Here is a 10,003-nt window from a genome sequence, read left to right as displayed (position 1 = left end):
TTCTTTTGAACTGTTTGTTTCACTGCTACTGTCAGAGATTTTGAGATATCTCACTACAAGAACACAGGTCTTCCATGTCTTCTTTAAAAACTGACGCCTGCTCTCTGTTTCTGATATTAGTGTTTCCACAATTATTCAAAGAGGTGTTGAAATACTCAGATCTGTTCATAACATACTGTGATGCATCTCCACTGGCCTGTTATGTAGTGGTGCAGTTGATTAAGGTGGCAGAGTTCTAGAAGTGCAAAGCAGCTTTGGGCCTTTGAAGGAGCAGAAGGAACGGATGCATTTTCTGTTCTTGGTAATGTGCTGATAAAATGCATTTTGTTCTGGAGTTGCTGAAGTACTTAGAGCATTGAGTGCTCAAAATACATTTGCCAACAACAGCTTGCTTGTTTCTGTAGAGTAATCAGATCTTCAGTCACAACTCTGCTGCACCACAGCCCCATCAGCATGGAGGGAAATGGCAATACTTGCTACAGTGACTGTGTGCTACCTAACCGTGGTGCCCTTGCTTCACTTGATGAGCTACAAGCACTCTGTTCTTTGTCTTTCTGAAGTAGCATGGACACATGGTTAAGGTACTACTACCGTGATGAGGTAAAAAAGGTATTGCAGTGGTAAGGTGAAAAGAAACATTATTAAGAAAAATTCATTGCCCAAGTTCTCGTGGAACATGTAGATAGAATACAGTGCATATTTATGAAGGAAGCAGTGCAACCAAAGCAGCATTGTCATGGCTGTCTGGCATAAAAAGCAGAGAGAGCTGTTCAGTATTTCAGTCTCTGAAATGCAGCACATACAGGAAAACAGATTTGATGCAACTGTAAAATTAACAACCAGAGCAAAGTTCATCTGCTTGACTTGGTGAGAAGTTTGTTATGCTGCCTTTTTCGGATCTGCTACTTGAGGAAAGCATTGTCTGTACAATTTCAGCCGTGAAACACTGGTCAGTGCTGCTGTTCTGAGCTGACTGACTCGTGGTCCCAGACTGTGCTGGAGGAAGTCTGAAATACTCGGTGGTGGGACATCAGGTAGTGCACAGAGCTGTGTTTGGGAAAGCACTTGGTGCTGTTTAAAGTTGGAGCCTTGCAAACCAATGATGCAGTGTCAGCTGTGGCTCTGGCTTTGGCTGGGGAACTGCTCCCTCTGAGCTTTTCGGTCAGGTCCTTAGTAGGTACATAACTCCCATCCCTTCAGGGACAAAACAGGGAGGCATACTGTCCTCTTGGATGCCAGCAGCCTGGACAGAATTAGCCACCAGTGGGCACAAAATGGCATAGCACATTATTAAATCAGCTGATCACCATATGTTTTTTTCTTTGTTAAACACCTTAACAATAGGTAGAAACGAATACAAGCAGCATGGAAGTGTAGTAGTCTGCCATTTATGATCACTGTGCTTACTAAAATTTCTTACTTTATGCTGTCTCAATAATTTATGTTGTTCCTGTGTTGATATTATCTATCAACTATGTTGATACTATGCTGATAGATAGCTCCAAGCACCATGTAGCTACTGCCAGACACTTCAGAGCTGTGGGTTTCTTGAATCTTCACATATGCTAAAAGGCTAGTCTGCTGAAAATAAAGCCAGGTTTTTCAGGTGTCCAATTCGTGTAATAAGGAAGATCTAATCCCCTGTTCTGTGCATTACAATCTGTATTTAGAATACCATTCCCCTCTCCTGAGTCATTATTAAAATTAGTGGGAGACTCATAACGAAGATCAACAATGATTATTTTGCTCCTACACGTATGGGGTTTGTCACTGCATGTAGTACTTGGTGTGAAAGGTGCAAAATCCCCTTTTTTAAGCAAAACAGATAAAAAATAGATGTTTTTAGCTGACCTGCCAGTGAGGCGAACTGGAGATGCAAGCTGCATCTTTCTATACCATTTTCATAGTCTGCCTGCAGACTCAGGAACTTGTGTTTCTAACTTTTATTCATTTTTGGAACACTTTGTATGTGCAGTGGATGGAAATCTTTTCTCAGTGAGCAGTAAGGAACAAGGAAGCTGCAAATGGCTTTATTCCATACAGCCCATGAGTGTGTCTTATCAATGGATGGAACCCAGACTGTGGTGTTTGACTAAAGGTGGTTCAGGGGTGTATCCAATCTGTATCAAGGCCAAGGTTCCCAACTCCCTGTAAAGTGAAAATAGGTAATTTATTAAGTAAACTGCTGAAGCAGAGGAGGATTTTCAGTGAATTGAAGGCTTGTTAAAGCAAGTATAGGGCTTAGAGTAATTATATATCTATGACTTAAAGACAGTGGACTCTACTTCAGAAAACAATCGTGTATTTGACCAGACTTGTAAGAAAGCAGCATATTTTATACCTGGACCACAAAGAAGTCCGAAAAGTAGAAGCATACAGATCTTTCCTTTGTTTTGAGCTCTGAAATACTGGACTTCAGTATTTGTCCTGCTAGTCTCAAAGAAACAGATACTACCTTTTATGATTTGTGGTTTTTAAATGCTGCTTGCTGTTAGACATTTTTGATTTGTAAATCTTATTACAAACAGTAAAATGCCATTATAAAGCTGGCTTATCTGGTAAATTTTTCCTTGAGAATAATACATATACTGTTCATCCTGTGAAACCCCCAGGTCATCTGAAGGCTATCCACATACCAAAGGGTGACAAGGTTAGATCATTGTCATATATCACACAATCAGAAAGAAAGCATAGAGAAAAGGATTTACAAATGTAAGGTGTATTGCAAACTTCACTGGCCCAAGGGTTATGTTAAGCACTGCAGGATGTGTGAACTGATCGAAAATGAAACCAAGAAACAGGAAGGCAGAAAATGTGGGCTACAAGGGTCAGGAAGGTTCTTGCATGAATAGAAAATAAACTAGAATCATCTGAGCTAAAACAGAACAAAGTTTGTGAAGTAATGCAGAATGAAAATGAGTGACTGAAAAAGCAAATTGTCTCTGTAAGGGGCTGGATTTGCAGATCTTGGTGATCTGCAGTTCTGTCTTGTTTGGAATTCCTTATGTCTAAAACCATTTTTGAGCCCTAACTCCAGCCTTCTCAGGGTATGAAGTACTCCAGCCTCTCATTCACAAAAAATATCCAGGGACTCTCTTTTAAAACTTCCACTTGGCTCTTAAAATGTTCAAGATATTCCAAAGTGACTGGGAAAGAGGGACCAAAAGTACATTGCAAGAGTTTGGTTTTTGTTAAGAACTAGAATCTAAACAAACTGGAGCTTGAATTAGACAACTAAAATCTGTTTCTCAAGTATTGCAACTATCTCTGCATAAGCAAGAGGTTGATTAAAACTAATAATGGAACTCTGAAATATGGTTAAAATCAGTCCTAGTTTCCCCCCTTTTTTCATTATTTTGAATTACAACAGTATAAAGTGAAGGTATGAATGTGGTGGCAACTGTAAGTAGCCACCCAGGAACAAGAAGAATGAGAATCTGTATTTGTGTCTGCAGCAAAACTCCTTGTGTCCACAGATAATCAGCTAGCCTTTGTTTGACCCTATTGCCTCCCTCCAAAAATGCTCCTATGCATACTCCAGTAACATTGTTGCCATGGCATCTGTTAAAATCTAGATAAGCTCTTGCTTTATGAAGCAACATGCAATTTTTTATAAACAGGAGAATTTCTTTTCACTGCTACAGGTAAGGTACTCTATTCATGCCTCCAGACAGGGGCAATATTTATTGAACATTCTTCATTCCTGAGTATGTGCTGTAGTGTGTTTTTATTAATTCAATCCACAAAGGGCACTTGCTAAATTTTCTGTATTTGTCCATTTGATTTTCATGGTACAGAATCTGCTGCACATAAGATGTCACTTGTACTTGACCACCGTTTAGAAAGGTGGGAAACTGTGGGCAAAGGGGGTGGCTCATCAGCTGCTTTAAAGTCAGGGTGCTACAGCAAACATACACTGGCTGAGGCAGTGGCTCTACAACTTCAAAGGAGAAAACTTGAACTGTTATGTGAGTCCAGTGTTCTCCTTCTGCAGTGGGGCACAGCTGGTGAATCGGTCTCTGACTACACAGAGGCTGGTGTCAGTGATGAGGATTGTCACTGAAGTCTTGATTTGTGCTGACACAGATGGGATGTGATTCAGGAAATACACAACGATGTGTTGTGGAGGAGATTATATATTTGTATGTTTAGATGTTATTGTACACAACAGATAGGGAGGGAGGAGAAACCAAGCATGGAGTCCACACTGAAATGTCAATCGCATAGTAAAAGACTCACTTAATCTTTTAAGATATACATATTGAAGACCAATACTGGGTTATCACTTGCCCTTTGTAATGGCTCAGCAGTTAGATATCAGCTTTATCAGAACAACAGACAGTTCCTTGACACACAGAATTCTCTGGAAAATACAAAAGCAACCTACACCCCTTCCACACTGCAGTGTACAGGGCAAGACGAGGGCAAAGATTGCTGATGCATTTGTGTCTGTTGGTTTAGAACATGCTCTATTTTGCCAATGAATGATGTGTTGCAGGGACAAACCATTTTCTAAATGAATCTTCAGTCTGGGTCACTTTTGTGTAAATGTAAGGAAAATGATGGAGATCTGAAAAGTTAAGTAGACAAAAAAAATATGTATGTGCATGTGTGTTTGGAGATATGCTCTGTATCAGTCTCAAGGAACAGTACAAAGTGGTGAACACCTCAATGATGACAGCAAGAAGACTTTCTTCTCAGTATGCAGTAATTTCCCCCAAAAGTTAGTACTGTGGAGGATGAAGGTTGGTTAGATTTATACTGGTGCAGAATAAAAATAGAACTTTCCAAACTTTCCACTACTGGTGGTAGTTTGATATTAATTTGCTGAATCTAGTAACTCAGTATTTGAAGGGGAAAAAAGAGAACATCACTGAAGGTATCAAAGCCACTCTCTCTGAACAGAGATAAATTACCTGACACTAACGTAGTCAGACATGGGGAATCTTGAGTTCAGCTTCCTGCTTGGCATTGCTTATCTGTCTGCCCACAGGAAAGTCATTCAGGAGGTCCCTGCGGCACACCCAGATTCCTTGTTCCACACCCATCTTGGTAGTGCATGAGTCAAAGCAATGCCTTGTTTGGCAGCAGGGGCAGAGTTTCAGCACAGCCAGGTGTCTGTGTTCCCTGTCTATACTATAGGGATGCCTCCATGTTGAGTTGCTTGGATTTGCAAGCTCTCCCAGGCAGAGCTGGCTGATGTTTCAGATACACTTCTGATACAACGAGTAGAAACTGTCCAGACATGAGAGTGGAGAAAGTCTTGGCTGCCTTTGCTGAAGAACCCCAAACCTTGTGCCCAGTGCAAGCAATGTCAACACACTTACTGCAACCTACCCAGCTCTATCACAGCACTTCAAAGTGCCACTGCCCAGTCCCTCCCTCAGATACTATTAGCAGCAATTATTTTTAATAAAATCAGACACCAAAATATAAGCTGTTTCCACTGCATGTCACACCCATACATATACATCACACTTCAAACCTGGCTTACATAGAATGGACTTGTTTGGCGCGGACAAGAACTGCTTTGAGATCTTTTGTCAGGTATTATTGGTTTCATTAATAATCTCTGAGATTCCTCAGGCTCATCATGAGCATTTTTAACATTCTCAGGGTGGTTGAGGGGTTTGTAGCATTACTCACCTTGCATGGACACACATAACTGCATGCGTGCAAACAATACTGTTTATGCTCAGTGGTGCTGTCACTAAACAGAAAGCTCAGTGTGTGTGTCATTTTTGATAGAACAGAGGACAAAGGTTAATATGAACATGTTTTGTAGTTGCAAAAGCTAATTACTTTATATACAGTGTATATTGTTTGAGTTTAAAAAATTGCATGCAAGCATATTTGCATCTAATCATAAAGTATTCTAGTGCTTGTAATAGATCTCATTAAAAATAATGCTGGTTATTCTAGGATACAGTGCAGTTAGCTTGTTTCTTAACCATTAAGCAACAATAAAGACTTACGTGCTGTCCTTTACAGTTCTGCTAGTAGCAATAAAATAATACTAATTTATTTACATACAAAGGTATTGATTTTACTTAAAAATACAAGCCAGGCTTTTAATGTAACATGACATCTTCTTTAAAAAGGTCTAATTAAAAACAAACAGTATTACTTTGACAACTAAAGCTTTACAAGAAATTTTGTTTCTTCACAAAATCAAGGATTCTTGCCTAATTGTTGTCCACTCAGAACTTCAGTACAGGATCAAACACTTCTGAAAATCCTCTTCTCCCCAGAGCAATACCTCTGAAATCTCAAGTTCCAATCATATCATCAGAAGGTATTCTTATAAAGGGAAGTTTTCAGGACTGGAGAAGGTGAGTGAGAAAAATAACTAGTTTTTCTGACAGTGGATTCAGGCACATTAAAATCTATGAGCAAACTGAGTCTTTCCTTTGATCAGACTCCAATATTTTGCAGTTTGTATGTGCGGACTTTGGGTTCATCAATTTACCATTGCACCTGAAATATACTACTACTATTTTGTGAAGTAAAGTTGCACAATCCTTATGCCGACAAATTTCCCACAGGAACTGTGTTTACATAAGGACTGTAGGGTTTTGTGCACAACTCCTTGTAAACGTGATTACCATTAACCCTTAGAACTGAACCAACGGTGTTTGTTACCTTTAGTTACGCGTGGTAAATATAATTTTGAATTCAGATTATATGTTAAGGCTCAAGGTCCTTAGCAGTGATATTTTGCTGTCTGAAGGATGAAGTAAAAATAATGACTCAGGCCACCTGTCGTTAAGGAAAGACAATAATAACATTTTTCTTTCCTGGTTAAAGAAAATGGTGACTGAGGAAGCTGCTCTGCCAGCCTAATGAAACCAATACAGATTTTGTCAGGTTGCTTCTGCCTGCTTCCAGAAGGAACTGCTTGCTGAGTGGGTACTTGAAGTTCCTCTCTGGTAACAAAGCTGTCTAAAAACTGCATAACAGGACTTGTGGAGAAAAGGCTGGCATTATATCCTACACTGACACAACACACTTGTACTTACAGTTGTGATCAAATGTGAGAATACATTTGTATAAATGCTGTAAAATCTATGGAAAAATCTTTGAAAGTATCTGTAAATTAATATCTTGAAATTACTAGATTATGTGCCAATCCCTGAATTAGTTCCACTGAGCTGAAACTTATGTATCCTATGTCACTTGACGATCTGCAGGACATTCAAGTTTGGCTTAATGAAACTAATTTTGAGGTTTGCCAGTAATGTCATTCTAATTTAGAGTATGTTAGCTGGAATTCTTTCTGGTTTGTGATTATTTTTAAGTCCCAAATGTAAGGTTAATAGGGTATTCGCAGAGTAGTCTCAGAAAAAGAGAGAACAAGAAAATCTCAGCAAGATGACTCTAGAACAAAATTGTTGTAATTCATAGTTTCCAATATATTCTCATTTATGCTACGATTGTTGCTGGAGCTAATGAGGTTTGAGAACAGTTAGCACTGTCAACTCACAATGGAGTGCAGAGACTTTCAGTAAAACCTTTCTGTGACAAAGCTGTGAAAGCTGAAGGCTTGGCATACTAAGAGGAACAACGATTCACACTGCAGACCACACAACATATTGCTATATATATGTATGCTATAGAATTACAACCACATATTTAATCTTCTAGAATGAATTGGAATATTTTGAACGTTGCTCAGAAAAAAAAAGAAATATTATTTAGTACTCATAGAAAAAGATAATACCTATAGAATATACTGTCTCTTCTGACAAGACAGTGGGAAACAAAACTGTCAATTCACTGTGTGCTTCCTCCAAGTAAAGCTATAGTGATAACCAGAGGATATTTTAGTAAAACAGCTGAATCACCTATTGCTCTCTTCAGTGGAGCAGAAGACTAGGATTTAAGTCACATTAGTCTGCACATTACTGTTTTGACCCTACTGAGTGATGATTTTGTTTTGGACACATACTGTGAGTTTTCTACAGCAATGAGAGGAGATTTAGTGGAGGATGATTTTCTCAGAATCAAAGTGATGCTTTAAGAAAGTATTAATCATGTTGAATTCTATTTAGTTCATTTAGGTTTTTAGTTCAGATGGAGTCAGTGTGGAATTTAGTTGTTAACTGAGAAAGCTTAACACAGTGAAGGATGTTAGTGGAGAAACACCAGTGTGTACTTTTTTTTTGGTCTTTTTAATAAGCTCTTTGTCCTTGAAAGTTACATGCAGCTCAGTAGGAAATCTGGATGCAGCAACTCCCAGGATCAAACTCACTGCTGTATGATAGTTGTTTAAAACATGTGGTATGCTTCGGTATGGAATCTTTAAACAAAACAGCTCTAGCTTGCGGCTGTTGCTACACAGACTGTATGCAGATAAGTCACAAATAGCTGAGCATATGTGTGGTGCAAGGTTAAAACAATAACAAGCAGGTCGAATCATTCAAACACTGGAAATCACTTTGACTCCAGGCCAAAAGCTTAGCTTGAGATGATATCAGTATGGGATAGAAAGAGGATAAACTAACAGGCTTAGCAGCCAGCTTGTTGGAGTCAGCATATAGTATCTATACTTCCAGCAGGAGAGCAGATGGTCATATATTTAAAGAAGCACCAGACAGGGAGTCAGGAGATCTGAATTCTATTCCTGGCTCTGCAGCAGTGTTCCTATGTCACCTTGGGGAGCCACTTTTCCCCCTTTTTTCTTAATCTTTTAAGTAGTGGAAATAATATTTGCTTCTCTAACAGGGCAGTTAAGAGGCTAAACTGATGCTGAAAAAAATGCTCTGAAGTCCTGAGAAGAATATATGGAAGCAGTGTGCAAAGTAAAGTTGTTTGGAAGAAAGGACACCACATGATATCACATGGCATGTTTGTGCCACATGTTTACGACCTTTCCTCTCCCCAGAAAGTCCCATGCCTTTTTGTGCACAGTTTTCAAGGAGGGAATAAATGGATTAAGCTGCCTTCCATATTTGCTAGAAAGATAAGCAGCTGCCAGTAAGAACCTGACCAAAGAACAGACTTCACTATTGAGAGAGATGTTATTTATGCCTAAGCGGGCAATAGGCTTGTTGAAGTTAACTGTTCATCCCAAGATGTTATTTTGCATTGGTGGCAGAATAATGTCTCTAATGGCCTTTATTCTGAATTCAGCAGCGCTGCTTGCAAGCTGAACATAAGTACAAAATTAGGTATTGTCTTTTATGAACAAATCTTCTGCTGAAATCCCAAAACAAGTCCATTTCTTAATTCAGAGAAATGTCCGTGATTCTTTGCACTGTACTTTTCTCTAAAGGCTATTAAAATCAACTAGATTTCAAAGGAATCTGAATCAAAGACCTAGCAAGCAATTGTCATTTCTCCTGAGTTCTATGCCCATTAAGCAAAATTACCTTCTCTATCTTCATAACTATTTGGCATCATAGGAGTAATGTTTTCACCACAGAATACAGCTCCTGCTTTCAACTGAAGGTGTAAGCTTTGGGCTGGAGTTCAATTTTAGTTTTTATCATGATTTTCTCCATTTCTCTTTCTGCCTCCATTTTTCTTATTACTAGATTCTGAGCCCCTGTCAAGGGATTGAACCCCATTTCAAAGCCAGGTCTGTTAAAAGGGCACAGACGACCCTACAGAAGTCTTAAAAACGTTAGTACACCTCATAGCAGTGGACAAAGGAAACAAAAGCAAAGATTATCTGAGCAAGTGTCCTGACTGTCAATATGCTCTTCGAACATGAGTTTGTTTTTCTGATTCCTCAAAAATTGAGCTTCTCTAATCCCATAAACTGGACTTCTTTCAGCTTTTCTGTTAGTCATTGTGGGTTGGAAATCTACATGGAGGAAAATATTAAGCATTTTCAGGTTCAGGCTGTTGAGCAGGTTATAGTGTGTTGCAATTAAATGGGAAGAGTCTGGTGTGGTTTATGAAGAACATATTCTTCCCTTGCCTACAGCCTGGTTTTGTGAGAACACACTTTTGAGTTCAACTGTTCCTCTTTTTTATATTGGGACAGTTCTGCTGCCTG

The sequence above is a fragment of the Empidonax traillii genome, unplaced genomic scaffold (assembly GCF_003031625.1).
Source record: "Empidonax traillii isolate 1590-97213 ecotype Southwest subspecies unplaced genomic scaffold, ASM303162v1 scaffold65:size4453928, whole genome shotgun sequence".
In the NCBI taxonomy this organism is placed as follows: domain Eukaryota; kingdom Metazoa; phylum Chordata; class Aves; order Passeriformes; family Tyrannidae; genus Empidonax; species Empidonax traillii.
The sequence above is the reverse complement of the archived record's forward strand: the minus strand, read 5'-3'. Positions refer to the sequence as shown.